The following is a 16,236-nucleotide window of genomic DNA, read 5'->3' on the forward strand; positions in this document are numbered from 1 at the left end:
TTCCCCTTTCTCCACAACCTCTCCAACATTTGTTGTTTCTTGCCTTGTCAATTTTTGCCATTCTAACTGGTGTAAGGTGATATCTCAATGTGGTTTTGATTTGAATTTCCCTGATGGCTAATGATGAACATTTTTTCATGTGTGTGTTAGCCTTTTTTTTTTTTTTTTAAAGATTTTATTTATTTGACAGAGAGAAAGACAGCCAGAGAGGGAACACAAGCAGGGGGAGTGGGAGAGGGAGAAGCAGGCTTCCCGCAGAGCAGGGAGCCCGATGCGGGGCTCGATCCCAGGACCCTGGGACCATGACCTGAGCCGAAGGCAGACGCTTAACAACTGAGCCACCCAGGCGCCCCATCTGTTAGCCATTTGTATGTCTTCTTTTGAGAAGTGTCAGCTCATGTCTTCTGCCCATTTTTTGACTTGATTATTTGTTTTTTGGGTGTTGAGTTTGAGAAGTTCTTTATAGATCTTGGATAGCAGCTCTTTATCTGTAGTGTCATTTGCAAATACCTTCTCCCATTCTGTGGGTTGCCTCTTAGTTTTGTTGACTGTTTCTTTTACTGTGCAGAAGGCTTTTATCTTGATGAAGTCCCAAAAGTTCATTTTTGCTTTTGTTTCCCTTGCCTTTGGAGATGTGTCTTGAAAGAAGTTGCTCTGGCCAATGTCGAAGAGGTTACTACCTATGTTCTCCTCTAGGATTTTGATGGAGTCCTATCTCACATTGAGGTCTATCATCCATTTTGAGTTTATCTTTGTGTATGGTGTTAGAGAATGGTCGAGTTTCATTCTTCTGTATATAGCTGTCCAATTTTCCCAGCACCATTTATTGAAGAGACTGTCTTTTTTCCATTGGATAAAAAATATCCTGCTTTGTCGAAGATTATTTGACCATAGAGTTGAGGGTCCATATCTGGGCTCTCTATTCTGTTCCGTTGGTTTTATGTCTGTTTTTGTGCCAGTACCATGCTGTCTTGGTGATCACTGCTTTGTAATATAGCTTGAAATCAGGCAAAGTGATGCCCCCAGCTTTGTTTTTCTTTTTCAACATTTCCTTGGCAATTCAGGGTCTTTTCTGTTTCCATACAAATTTTAGGATTGTTTGTTCCAGCACTTTGAAAAATGCCATTGGTATTTTGATCGGGATGGTGTTGAAAGTATAGATTGCTCTGGGCAGCATAAACATTTTAACAATGTTTATTCTTCAGATCCATGAGCATGGAATGTTTTTCGATCTTTTTGTGTCTTCTTCAGTTTCTTTCATAAGTGTTCTGTAAGAATGTTTCTAGAGTATAGATCCTTCATCTCTTTGGTTAGGTTTATTCCAAGGTATCTTATGGTTTTTGGTGCTATTGTAAATCGATTTGATTCCCTAATTTCTCTTTCCATGGTTACATTGTTAGGGTATAGGAAAGCAACTGATTTCTGTGCATTGATTTTGTATCCTGCAACATTACTGAATTGCTGGATGAGTTCTAGTAATTTAGGGGTGGAGTCTTTTGGGTTTTCCACATAAAGTATCATGTCATCTGCGAAGAGGATGAGTTTGACTTCTTCTTTGCCAATTTTAATAACTTTTATTTCTTTTTGTTGTCTGATTGCTGAGGCTAGGACTTCTAGTACTATGTTGAACCATAGTGGCGAGAGTGGGCATCCTTGTTGTGTTCCTGATCTTAAGGGAAAGGCTCTCAGCTTTTCCCCATTGAGGATGATATTCGCTGTGGGCCTTTCATAGATTGATTTTGTGAACTTGAGGAATGTTTCCTCTATCCCTATACTCTGAAGAGTTTTAAGCAGGAAAGCATGCTGTCTTTTGTCAAATGCTTTTTCTGCATCAATTGAGAGGACCATATGGTTCCCTCTCCTCTTATTAATGTGTTCTGTCACACTGATTGATTTGTGAATATTGATCCACCCTTGTATCCCAGGGATAAATCCCACATGGTTGTGATGTATAATCCTTTTAATGTATTGTTGGATCCTATTAGCTAGGATCTTATTGAGAATTTAGACATCCATAATCATATTCATCAGGGATATTTGTCTGAAATTCTCCTTTTTGACAGGGTCTTTGCCTGATTTGGGGATCAAGGTAATGCTGGCCTCATAGAATGAGTCTGGAAGTTCTCCTTCTGTTTCTATTTTTGAAACAGCCTCAAGAGAATAGGTATTATTTCTTCTTTGAATGTTTGGTAGAATTCCCCAGGGAATCCATCAGGCCCTGGACTCTTGTTTTTGGGAGGTTTTTGATCACTGCTTCAATCTGGGTACTGGTTATTGGTCTATTCAGGTTGTCAATTTCTTCCTCTTTCAGTCTTAGTAGTTTATAGGTTTCCCAGAATCCATCCATTTCTTCCACATTGCTTTATTTATTGGCATTTAATTGTTTCTATTTCCTTGGTGTTAGTTGTGATCTCTCCCCTTCCATTCATAATTTTATTAATTTGGGTCCTTTCTCTTTTCTTTTGGATAAGTCTGGCCAGTGGTTTATCAATCTTATTAATTCTTTCAAAGAACCAGCTTCTAGTTTCATTGATCTGATGTACTGTGTTTCTGGTTTCTAATTCATTGATCTCTGCTCTAATCTTAATTATTTCCCTTCTTGTGCATGGCTTAGGCTTTATTTGTTGTTCTTTCTCCAGTTCTTTAAAGTGTAAAGATAATTTGTATATTTGGGATTTTTCTATTTTTTTGAGTGAGGCTTGGATGGCTATGTATTTCCCCCTTAGGTCCACCTTTGCCATATCCCATAGGTTTTGGACTGATGTGTTTTCATTCTCATTGGTTTCCATGAATTGTTTAAGTTCTTCTTTGATTTCCTGGTTGACCCAGACATTCTTAAGCAGGATGGTCTTTAGCTTCCAAGGGTTTGAATTTCTTCCAAACTTTTTCTTGTGATTGAGTTCCAGTTTTAAAGCATTGTGGTCTGAGAATATGCAGGGAATAATCTAAATTTTTTTGTATTGCTGAGACCTGTTTTGTGACCCAGTATGTGGTCTATTCTGGAGAAAGTTCCATGTGCACTCGAGAAGAATGAGTATTCTGTTGTTTTAGGGTGGAATGTTCTTTATATATCTATGAGGTCCATCTGGTCCAGTGTGTCATTCAAAGCTCTTGTTTCTTTGGTGATTTTCTACCTAGGTTATCTGTCTATTGCTGAGAATAGAATGTTGAGGTCTCCTACTATTAACATATTATTATCAATATGTCTCTTTATTTTGGTTAACAGTTGGCTTATGTAGATGGCTGCTCCCATGTTGGGGGCATAGATATTTACAATTATTAGATCCTCTTGTTGGATAGACCCTTTAAGAATGATATAGTGTCCTTCTGTATCTCTAACTACAGTCTTTAGCTTAAAATCTAATTTGTCTGATATGAGAATTGCTACTCCAGCTTTCTTTTGAGGTCCGTTGGCATGAAAGATAGATCTCCATCCCTTCACTTTCAGTCTGGATGTATCTTCATGTTCAAAATGAGTCTCTTGTAGACAGCATACGGATGGGTCCTGTCTTTTTATCCAATCTGCTAGCCTGTGCCGTTTTATGGGAGCATTTAGGCTGTTCACATTGAGAGTGATTATTGAAAGATATGATTTTATTGTCATCATGTTGCCTGTGAAGTCCTTGTTTCTATAGATTGTCTCTGTAAATTTCTGTTCTATATCACTCTTGGGGTCTTTCTCCTTTTATAGAAACCCCCTTAATATTTCTTGCAGGGCCAGCTTAGTGGTCACATATTCTTTCAGTTTCTGCTGGTCTTGGAAACTGCATCTCTCCATCCATTCTAAATGACAGCCTTGCCAGATAAAGTATTCTTGGCTGCATGTTCTTCTCATTTAGTACCCTGAATTTGTCTTGCCAGCCCTTTCTGGCTTGCCAGGTCTCTGTGGACAGGTGTGACATTATTCTGATGTTCCTCCCTCTGTACGTAAGGAGTCTCTTCCCCCTAACTGCTCTTAAGATGGTTTCCTTGGTTCTAAGATTTGCGAGTTTTACTATTACATGCCAGAGCATTGGTTTGTTCTCCTTGATCTTGGGAGGGGTCCTCTGCCTCTAGGACACAAATGCTTATTTCATTCCCCTGATTAAGGAAGTTCTCAGCTACGATTTGTTCAATATATGTTCTAGTCCTCTCTCTCTCTCCACCCTGTCAGGGATCCCAATAATTCTGACATTGGAAAGTTTCATGGCATTTTTTATTTCTCTAATTCTGTTTTCATGGATTTTAAAGTGTTTGTTCCACACATCCTCCTGTTCCTTCCTTCAGTTTGTCTTCTAGATCACTAATTTTTTCTTGTGCCTCGTTTACCCTAGCTGTTAGAGTATCTAGCTTAGATTGTATCTTATTTATAGCATTTTTAAGTTTGGCCTGATTAGCTCTCATTTCTGCTCTCTGTTGCCGTTAATGGTTTTCTCCAGCCTAGCTATTGTCTTCATAACAGTTACCCTGAAATCTATTTCTGACATCTTGCTTATATCCATACCCATTAGGTCTGCAGGAGAGGCCATTGTCTCTGGTTCTTTTCTTTGTTAGGAATTCCTTCTCCTAGCCATTCTGTTGAGGGGTGGTTGAGGGAATGTACAGAGTTGAGAATATCAACCACAATCCAGGCAAGGTGCACCCTGGGAAAGTTCGGAGCGATTGAAAGCCACCACCAAGAAAACCCAGCCAAAATGCAACCCAAGAATAAGATTTATAAAGTTAGGGAAGAAAAGGGGGGTGGGTGTGGGAGGCTATAATCTCTTAATGTGGGCGAGGTAGGGTGTTTCTGTTCTTCCTGGGTGTATTTTGTTCTCTTTGTTAGAGAATACTACTTCCCAGAGTTACAAGGAAATTAAAACTGGTATATATATAAAGGTAGTTTTGAATAGGGAAAAAAGGACTACATTGAAGCTTATATCTATATATATAGAAAAAAGAAAAAGAGAAAAAAAGTATAGGTGTGAAACAGAAGTTAAAAAATTTCTATGGAATACGTTGTATTAAGCATCTAGTTGAAATGCTAAACAGGTAAAAAGAAAAAAACAGAGAAGAAACATGAAAAAGAATAAAAGAGTTGTATCTAAGAAATACACAGGCTGTGAGGCAACACCAGGAGTTCAGTATACTATTTTCCCCTGGTGTTGGGGTTTTACATTTTTATGGGGACACTCCGGTTGTCATTCTCTTGTTTCTTCCAGCTTGTCTTCTGGGGGACGGGCTTGCCGTGTTTTTTTCAGGCACCCCTGCTTGGGCAGTTTCCCTGCCCCCTATCAAGGGGCTGGTCTCCATGGAAACTGTTTTTTTGGGCTTTTGGTCTCTGGCGGGTTTTCCCGCCTTTTTGGAGGGTCAGGGCCAAGGAAAATGTCCACACCCAGACCTCTGCCCTAGAGGAGAGAAGCCACAGTCTGCTCCTCTCTGAACCCTCCAGAACACACAGTCTCCTGTTCTGTGAGCACTGCTGAAAACTGCAGCCTCCCACAGGCAGGGTGCGCCCCCCAGCGATCCTCTTAGCGGTTGTCCCAGGCCCCCGCCTGTCTCTGCTCCCTGTGCCTCTAAAACCAGGAGCAATCCGGGTCTAGGCAGTGTGGGCGGTGGTAGTGACAGCGGCAGCAGTGACAGCCAGTCCCCCAGGTCTGCAGGCACAGTTCCACACAAGTGGCCACCCCTGTCCTGGTGTTTGCCCCTTAAGCTCCTGGATTCTGTTCAACCGCTGTTATCGCACGCTTCCTGTCCCACCACTCCCACTCTGCAAGCTATCACTGGGCGCCAGGTGCAGGATGCTTTTGCACTGGGGTATTATTTTACTTTCCAGTGGGTAGCTTCAGGTGGGCCCCTCCCCCTCTGTTTATCCTCTGACATCTGTCTGCGCCATCACAGCTCCGACCTTTGTACCTCTTGACTGAAGATCCTCTGCCCCTGTAGAGATCCAGATGTATAATCTTACGTCTCAGGCTTATTTCGTGGGTGTTCAGACTGGCTTGGTAGATATCCAGCTAAATTCAGGGGACCTGTTGAAATGGAGTCTCCCACTCCAGCCATCTTGCCATCTTGCCACCTTTAGCTCCTTCATTGATTTTAAAATAAAGTTAGTGTCAGGATAGATGATCCATCAAAATCATAGTCAGTGTTAGACATGGGGCTCAGGGTGTCCTAAAGCACTGACTCACAATGTTGCAGTTGGGGAAGATCCCCAGAGACTCAGAACCTCTGGGCTCTGACAAGTGGAACCCTGTCCTGCCCTGGGTCAGATCCACCTGTTGGCAGGCCCAAACTCTTTGAATACAGCTTTTCCCCTGGGTTGCTTTTCCTCCAAGGTGCTCCAAGGCCCAGAGAGCTGCTTAGTAAGATGGGCCAGCCCAGCAGGATGAACTTGAGCTCCCAGGAGCAAAGTCCTGATGAATAAGAGCTTGGCTAGGTATGGTAGTTTCTGGCCCTTGTTCAGGGCTGATTGGTGGCCTTGACTCCTTCTGGCTTGTCCTGAGTCAGTGCTTAGGATCCATCCCTCCAGCTGGACCCCAGGAAGGTGTTATACAGAACAGAAGCCAAGGTTTGTTAGTTTGTTTTAATATATGCAATGTATGTGACATTGACACTTGTTCTTGAATTAAAAAATAGCCTTTTCAGTACAATTACATTACATTACAAAGTTAATATGTAGCTGTGCTCTGTGGGCATTAACCCCATCCAATCTTTCTTTTGTGAGTTTTCTAATGCTGCTGCAAAGGGAATGGTGTGATTCACATTAGCCCTGCTGGCTGCTGAGAGCTTTCAGAGGCCTCTACAGTCAGCTCTCCCTTTACTGCTATCAGGTGTCCCAATTGCCCCGACACTAGAACTTTGTAATTGGATGTTTTCATTAAACAATGGAAATTTATTCTTCAGATCAGGCTGCTTTGCTTATTGATATTAACAATGCAATAGGTATCATTTATTAATGGCATAATCTGTGCCAAACGGTTTATAGAAATTTTTGTTTTAATTCTTAAGTAACTAACGTAAAAGGTACCTGCTTTACAGAATGCATCCGAGACACAGAGAGCTTAAGTCATTCACCCAATAAGAGACAAGGCTGAGATTTGAATCCTGGTCTGTCACCCTCCTGATGTCAATCTCTCAATAGCTGGTAGTACTGCTGCCACAACAAAATAGTACTGTAGAACACAACTGTTCTTCAAACATCTTTCATTCCACAAGGGAAAGACTTCAACAGAGTTAGATTTTATTGATGAACTTATGAAGGTGAACAAGGTGTTCCAGATCATGTCTCACCTGGGTTTCTACTCTGTGAAATAATTGTTTTATTTAGAGCCCCCAGTCAGAAGATACCAAACACTAAGCCATTGTGTGTGTGTGTGTGTGTGTGTGTGTGTGTGTGTGTGTGATGATTAATGTGGGTTGAATGTCCCCACTTATTCCTGTGCCTGCATGGTAGGCAGGTACCAGAGAGACTTTTGAAAGCTGAAAAGGCTTACCTGATGACTTAGGGACCAGAAGCAGCACATTGGCCCTAGTCAAAGTCAGTTCAGGAGAACCCAGAACCAAGTCCTGGGGACACTGTGCAAGGGCACAGCAGGCGCACACTAGATGGGGCTTCAGCTGTGGAAACAAAGAATCCTTCCTGGACACATGTGATTATATGGCTTGTGGGTGGGGAACAGGTGAGGAATGCTCTTGATTCTCCAGAGCTTTTGAAGGTAGATGAAGTGCCTCAGGATGGCTTGCAGTCCTGAGGTAGGTGGTTGCAGGGGAGCACTTTGCATCCACTGGCTTTGTTTTGGCTCCAACAGATGCTGATATTATTTGCCCCAGCTACAGATCCAATCCCAGCTGTGCTGTGCTCTGCTGCCCTTGGTGACCACAAAGTTTAGTGGTTCCTGCTTCCCCACATGGCTTCTTCAAACAACCAGTAAGAGTGTGAATGAGCAGGTGTAAATGGGTGAATAAAAGCCAATGATCCATTAATCATTGCAGTGACAACCTTTGATGGGAGCCTCACACATTATACTAAAGGGCCTCAATGGCCAGCTCCCTGGACATGAACTTGCAACTATTGCAGTTCATCCTCTCTGTCCCTTGTGGAAGACACATCCTTCTCTTTCTTCCCCAAATTGGTTGAGGGGAAAGTCCACTTTAGGGAATCAGAAGGCCTGTACCAAAATCATAAGTCCCTCATTTCCTAATATGTGTGTGTGTGTGCATATGTATGTGTCTGTTTCCAGGGAAAGAATGTTGGAACTAGTGGGCAGGAATTTGTTGAGAAAAAGTTATGGCTGTCATTGGGGGTGAGGAGGGTAGAACATAGTCTCCAGAGCTTCAGGTCTTGTATCCCTCATCTGGTTCTGTTTATCTAATTGCTGATTTTACTTTTTGTACACAATACTACCCAGCATCATATATTTAAAAACATTTGTATAGAATTCATTATTAAAATTCCATATGATTGCATCTGTCAGTCCTCCATTTTGCAAGACTCCTAGATACCATCCCAAACCACTTCAGTTACACTTTTGGGACAGAGTCATGGCTTCTTTATCTCTTTCTAAAATTTAGTTCTTAATTAAGAAGCAGTAGATCAAAGCCTGTCAGAGTACCATCTGTGAAGCCAAGTGCCCTGAGTGCAAAGACTGCTTTTCTATTTATTAACTAAGACCTTGGGGGAGGTTTCTTAGTCTTTCTGTGCTTCAGTTTCTTCTCAAGTTATGAACTGTTGTTAAGGTTTACACCAACTTTTGGCAAGTTAGTTCTAGGGGTTAAGTGACTTATATATAAAACACATATAGCAGTGTCCAGAACAAAGTAAGCAATATATAATATATATGCTGATTAATATTATTTTTACCTTGAGTGCAGAACCGATGGCTTTGGGTCTCCAAAATTCAAGAAGTAGTATTTGACTCATACAATCCATAATCACCTGCTCAGGATACTCATAGATGCTCTGTTCTGTGTTCCCTCTCCTGTTGAAATGCATCTGTTTTAGGGGCACTGCAAAGCTTTCAATAAAGCCTGCAAATCCTATTTATATTCTTTCTTGTATAATCCAGTAGGTTGTTAAAAGCTAACTCAGGTTAATCCTATTGACGAAACAGCTTTGAAGTACAAACACTGACCTAGCTATTAACTTACTAGAGAGAAAGAGAAAAACATTATGCAAGTGTTAAAAGTTAAGACCTGTACACTTATTGTGTATTTTGTCATTATACAGTTGGTTTTTGCCCAGGTCTGTTGGTTGAAGAGGTAAAAGAGCTTTCCCCTTGGGGTGTCTGGGTGGCTCAGTCAGTTAAGCTGGACTCTGGATTTTGGCTCAGGTCATGATCTCAGGGTCCTGAGATTGAGACCTGCATCAGGCTCCACACAGTTGGAAGTCTGTTATAGATTGTCTTCTTCCTCTCCCTCTGTCCCTCCCCCCTGTAATCTCTCTCTGTAAAATAATAAATAAATCTTTTTAAAAAAGGAAAAAAAGCTTTGCCCTGTGAAACATAACGGTTAATTTTGCTCTTAGACCTGCTTTTTCTTTCTTCTTTGGGGAAAGGTTATGAGTCACTACACTTGCTTTTGAATATTTGTCATGAATATTTGCTCAGTTAATGGTCTACTAAAGGGGTTAAGTTATGAAAGACTTTGAGAAACAAAGGGGGGAGGAGCAAGATGGCACAGGCATAGGAGACCTAAATTTTGTCTGGTCCCAAATATTCAGGTAGATAGGGATCAAACCATTCTGAATAGCTATGAACTCAACAGGAGATCAAAGAAAAGAATAGCAACAACTCTCTGAACAGAAAAGCGACCACTTTCTGGAAGGTAGGAGAGGTGGAGAAGTGAATCTGAGGCGATATTCGGGAAGATGGACGGCGGGGGAGGGGCCTCCGCCCGCCGCTACTGGCAAGTGATAGAGCAGTGGAGCACAAAATCAGAACTATTAGAAGTCTGCTCCGCTGAGGGACGTTGCTCCAGTGGCTAAGCAGGGGATGGAACCCTTCCTGGGACAGTGTGGTCTCAGGACGCTCGGGGTCACAGAAAGACCGGGGATACCTAAGTGCAGCAGAGCTCCCAAGTATCGGAGCGGGGAAGCCAGCTGCAGAGATGGAGCTGAGGAGCGGGCTCTTGGCTCAGGGTTGCCATAAACTGTGATCCGTGGCACAGTTGGGTCACTGCTCTTTGAGCACGGACCCAACAAGCGGCAGATCTGGGGAGACTCCCCTTCCTCTCCCAGGAGAAGTGGAGCGGGAGTGCACTGCAGGGATCTGCTGGGTTTGGAGACTCCACACAGGGTCGTGTGCTAGAGATAGAAATGCTTGGTCACAGTCCGGGTGAGCACAGAGTGTGGCCGGAGACCGGGGACACGAGAGTGATTGACTGCTTTTCTCTGGGGGCACACTGAGGAGTGCGGCCCCAAGTTCTCAGCTCCTCCGAGGTGGAGATTGGGAGGCCGCCATTTCACTCTTGTCCTCCAAAGCTGTACGGAAAGCTCGCAGGGAACAAAAGCTCCTGAGAGCAAACTGGAACAGATTACTTAGCCCGGACCCGGCAAGGGCGGGGCAATTCCGCCTCTGGCAAAGACATTTGGGAACCATGGCAACAGGTCACTCCCCCAGAAGATCAGCAAGAACAGCCAGTCAAGACCAAGTTTACCGATCAATGAGAACGACAGAATGCCAGTGCTAGGGGAATACTGCACATAAAATCCATGGCTTTTTCCCCATGATTCTTTAGTCTTTCAAAGTTAATTTTTTTTTCAATTTTCATTTTTCCCTTTTTCAACCATCTTATCAATCCCTTTTTTAAAAAATCTTTTTTATTTTTCATTTTTAGAGTCATATTCTATCCCTTCATAGTAGTTAACCTTATTTTTGGTATATATTTACATAAGTTTTTCTCTTTTTAAAATTTTGGGATACAGTTGCTTCTAACAGACCAAAATATACCCTGAATTTCTAGTGTATGACTTTGTTCTAGTCTCCTGCCTGATCAAATTCTTCCCCTGCCCCTTTTTTTTAAGCCTCTTCTTTCATTTTTAAACCAACTTTTTATCTTATCAATTCCTTTTATAAAATCTTTTATAATTTTCATCTTTACAGTAATATTCTATCCCTTCTTTGTATTAATCCCTTATTTTTGTACATATATAAGTTTTTCTTTCTTTAAAATTTTGGAGGGCACTTTCTTCAAACAGACAAAAATACGCCCAAAATCTAGTGTGTGGCACTGATCTTGCACCAGCCTGATCATATTTGATCATATTCTGTTTGTTTGTTTGTTTCTTTTTATCTTTTTCTTTCTCTTTTTTTTTCTTCTTTCTTTCCCTTTCTTTTAGCCCAGTTTCAGGGCTCTTGTGATTTGTTTAGTGTATATTTTTCTGGAGACATTGCTATACTGTTAGCATTTTGTTCTCTCATTCATCTATTCTCCTCTGGACAAAATGACAAGACAGAAAAAATCACATCAAAAGAAAGAACAACAGGCAGTACCGACTGCCAGGAACCTAATCAATATGGACATTAATAAAATGTCTGAACTAGAGTTCGGAATGATGATTTTAAAGATACTAGCTGGGCTTGGAAAAAGCATGGAAGATATTAGAGAAACTCTTTCTGGAGAAATAAAATAACTAAAATCTAACCAAGTCTAAATCAAAAGGGCTATTAATGAGGTGCAATCCAAAATGGAGGCTCTAACTGCTAGGATAAATGAGGCAGAAGAGAGAATCAGTGAGATAGAAGACCAAATGATGGAAAATAAAGAAGCTGAGAAAAGGAGAGATAAACAACTACTGGATCACGAGGGCAGAATTCGAGAGATAAGTGATACCATAAGACGAAACAATATTGGAATAATTGGGATCCCAAAAGAAAGAGAGAGAGAGGCAGAAGGTATATTGGAGCAAATTATAGCTGAGAACTTCCCTAATTTGGGGAAGGAAACAGGCATCAAAATCCAGGAGGCACAGAGAGCCCCCCTCAAAATCAATAAAAACAGAAAACACCCTGACATCTAATAGTAAAACTTACGAGTCCCAGAGACAAAGAGAAAATCCTGAAGGCAGCTCGGGAGAAGAGATCTATAACCTACAATGGTAGAAAAATTAGATTGGCAACAGACCTATCCACAGAGACCTGGCAGGCCAGAAAGGACTGGCAGGTATATTCAGAGCACTAAATGAGAAAAATATGCAGCCAAGAATACTGTATCCAGCGAGGCTGTCATTGAAAATAGAAGGAGAGATACAAAGCTTCCAGGACAAACAAAAACTAAAGAAATTTGCAAACACGAAACCAGCCCTACAAGAAATATTGAAAGGGGTTCTCTAAGCAAAGAGAGAGCCTAAAAGCAACATAGACCAGAAAGGATCACAGACAATATACAGTAACAGTCACCTTACAGGCAATACAATGGCACTAAATTCATATCTTTCAATAGTTACCCTGAATGTAAAGGGGCTAAATGCCCCAATCAAAGACACAGGCTATCAGATTGGATTAAAAAACAAGACTTATCAATATGCTGTCTGCAGGAGACTCATTTTAGACCCAAAGACACCCCCAGATTGAAAGTGATGGGGTGAAAAACCATTTACCAGCTAATAGACATGAAAAGAAAGCTGGGGGACAATGCTTCTATCAGACAAATTAGATTTTAAACCAAAGACTGTAATAAGAGATGAGGAAGGACACTAAATCATATTAAAGGGTCTATCAAACAAAGAGATCTAACAACTGTAAATATCTGTGGCCCTAACATGGGAGCAGCCAATTATATAAGGCAATTAATAAGAAAAGGAAAGAAACACATTGACCACAATACAATAATAGTGGGGAACTTTAACACCCCCCTCAATGAAATGGACAGATCATCTAAGCAAAAGATCAACAAGGAAATAAAGACTTTAAATGACACACTGGAACAAATGGACTTCACAGACATACTCAGAACATTCCATCCCAAAACATCAGAATATACATTCTTCTCTAGTGCCCATGGAACATTATCCAGAATAGATCACATCCTAGGTCACAATCAGGTCTCAACCAGTACTAAAAGATTGGGATCATTCCCTGCATATTTTTGGACCACAATGCTTTGAAACTAGAACTCAATCACAAGAGGAAAGTCAGAAAGAACTCAAATACATGGAGGCTAAAGAGCATCCTACTAAAGAATGAATGGACCAACCAGGAAATTAAAGAAGAATTAAAAAAATTCATGGAAACCACTGAAAATGAAACACAACTGTTCAAAATCTTTGGGATGCAGCAAAGGCAGTCCTAAGAGGAAAGTATATAGCAATACAAGCCTTTCTCAAGAAACAAGAAGGGTCTCAAGTACACAACCTAACCCTACACCTAAAGGAGCTGGAGAAAGAATAGCAAATAAAGCCTAAACCCAGCAGGAGAAGAGAAATAATAAAGATCGGAGCAGAAATCAATGAAAGAGAAACCAAAAGAACAGTAGAACAGATCAAAAAACTAGGAGCTGGTTCTTTCAAAGAATTAACAAGATTGATAAACCCCTGGCCAGACTTATCAAAAAGAAAAGAGAAATGACCCAAATCAACAAAACCATGAATGAAAGAGGAGAGATCACAACCAACACCAAAGAAATACAAACAATTACAAGAACATATTATGAGCAATTCTGCCAGCAAATTAGATAACCTGGAAGAAATGGATGCATTCCTAGAGATGTATCAACTACCAAAACGGAACCAGGAAGAAATAGAAAACCTGAACAGACCTATAACCACTAACAAAATAGAAACAGTCATCAAAAATGTCCCAACAAACAAAAGCCCAGGTCCAGATGGCTTCCCAGGGGAATTCTACCACACTTTTAAAGACGAATTAACACCTATTCTTCTAAACTGTTCCAAAAAATTGAAATGGAAGGAAAACTTCCAGACTTGATTTATGAGGCCACCATTACCTTGATCCCCAAACCAAAGCCCCTATCAAAAAGGACAATTACACACCAATATCCTTGATGAACATGGATGCAAAAATTCTCACCAAAATACTAGCCAATAGGATCCAACAGTACATTTAAGGGATTATTCACCATGACCAAGTGGGATTTATCCCTGGGCTGCAAGGTTAGTTCAATATCCACAAATCAATCCACGTGATACAATACATTAATAAAAGAAAGAACAAGAATCATATGATCCTCTCAATAGATGCAGAAAAAGCATTTGACAAAGTACAGCATCCTTTCTTGATCAAAACTCTTCAGAGTATAGGGATCGAGGGTACATACCTCAATATCATAAAAGCCATCTATGAAAAACCCACAGCGAATATCATTCTCAATGGGGAAAAACTGAGAGCTTTCCCCCTAAGGTCAGGAACGCGGCAGGGATGTCCACTCTCACCACTGCTATTCAACATAGTATTAGAAGTCCTAGCCACAGCAATCAGACAACAAAAAGAAATCAAAGGCATCCAAATCAGCAAAGAAGAAGTCAAACTCTCACTCTTTGCAGATGATATGATACTTTATGTGGAAAACCCAAAAGACTCCACCCCAAAACTGCTAGAACTCATACAGGAATTCAGTCAAGTGGCAGGATATAAAATCAATGCACAGAAGTCAGTGGCATTCCTATACACCAACAGCAAGACAGAAGAAAGAGAAATTAAGGAGTCGATCCCATTTACAATTGCACCCAAAACCATAAGAGACCTAGGAATAAATCTAACCAAAGAGGCAAAGGATCTGGACTCAGAAAACTATAAAATACTCATGAAAGAAATTGAAGAAGACACAAAGAAATGGAAAAACGTTCCATGCTCATGGATTGGAAGAAAAAATATTGTGACGATGTCAATGCTACCTACAGCAAACTACACATTCAATGCAATCCCTATCAAAATACCATCCACTTTTTTCAAAGAAATGGAACAAATAATCCTAAAATTTGTATGGAACCAGAAAAGAGCCCGCATAGCCAGAGGAATGTTGAAAATGAAAAGCAAAGCTGGCGGCATCACAATTCCGGACTTCCAGCTCTATTACAAAGCTGTCATCATCAAGACAGTATGGTACTGGCACAAAAACAGACACATCGATCAGTGGAACAGAATAGAGAGCCCAGACAAGGACCCTCAACTCTATCGTCAACTAATCTTTGACAAAGCAGGAAAGAATGTCCAATGGAAAAACGACAGTCTCTTCAACAAATGGTGTCGGGAAAATTGGATAGCCACATGCAGAAGAATGAAACTGGACCATTTCCTTACACCACACACAAAAATAGGCTCCAAATGGTTAAAAGACCTCAATGTGAGACAGGAGTCCATCAAAATCCTAAAGGAGAACACAGGCAGCAACCTCTTCGACCTCAGCCGCAGCAACTTCTTCCTAGAAACATCGCCAAACGCAAGGGAAGCAAGGGCAAAAATGAACTATTGGGACTTCATCAAGATAAAAAGCTTTTGCACAGCAAAAGAAACAGTCAACATAACCAAAAGACAACCGCCAGAATGGGAGAAGATATTTGGAAGTGACATCAGATAAAGGGCTAGTACCCAAAATCTTTAAAGAACTTCTTAAACTCAACACCCAAAGAACAAATGATCCAATCAAGAAATGGGCAGATTCATGAACAGACATTTTTCCAAAGAAGACATCCAAATGGCCAACGGACACATGAAAAAGGGCTCAACATCACTCGGCATCAGGAAAATCCAAATTAAAACCTCAATGAGATACCACCTCAAACCAGTCAGAATGGCTAAAATTAACAAGTCAGGAAATGACAGATGTTGGCGGGGATGCGGAGAAAGGGAACCCTCCTACACTGTTGGTGGGAATGCAAGCTGGTGCAGCCACTCTGGAAAATAGTATGGAGGTTCCTCAAAAAGTTGAAAATAGAGCTACCATATGATCCAGCAATTGCATTCCTGGGTATTTACCACAAAGATACAAAAGTAGGGACCCGAAAGGGTACGTGCACCCCGATGTTTATAGCAGCAATGTCCACAATAGCCAAACTGTGGAAAGAGCCATGATGTCCATCAACAGATGAATGGATAAAGAAGAAGTGGTATATATATACAATGGAATATTATGCAGCCATCAAAAGGAATGAGATCTTGCCATTTGCAACGACATGGTTGGAACTGGAGGGTGTTATGCTGAGCGAAATAAGTCAAACAGAGAAAGACATGTATCATATGACCTCACTGATATGAGGAATTCTTAATCTCAGGAAACAAACTGAGGATTGCTGGAGTGTTGGGGGGTGGGAGGGATGGGGTG

This window comes from Halichoerus grypus, chromosome 10 (genome assembly GCF_964656455.1).
Source record: "Halichoerus grypus chromosome 10, mHalGry1.hap1.1, whole genome shotgun sequence".
NCBI lineage: Eukaryota > Metazoa > Chordata > Mammalia > Carnivora > Phocidae > Halichoerus > Halichoerus grypus.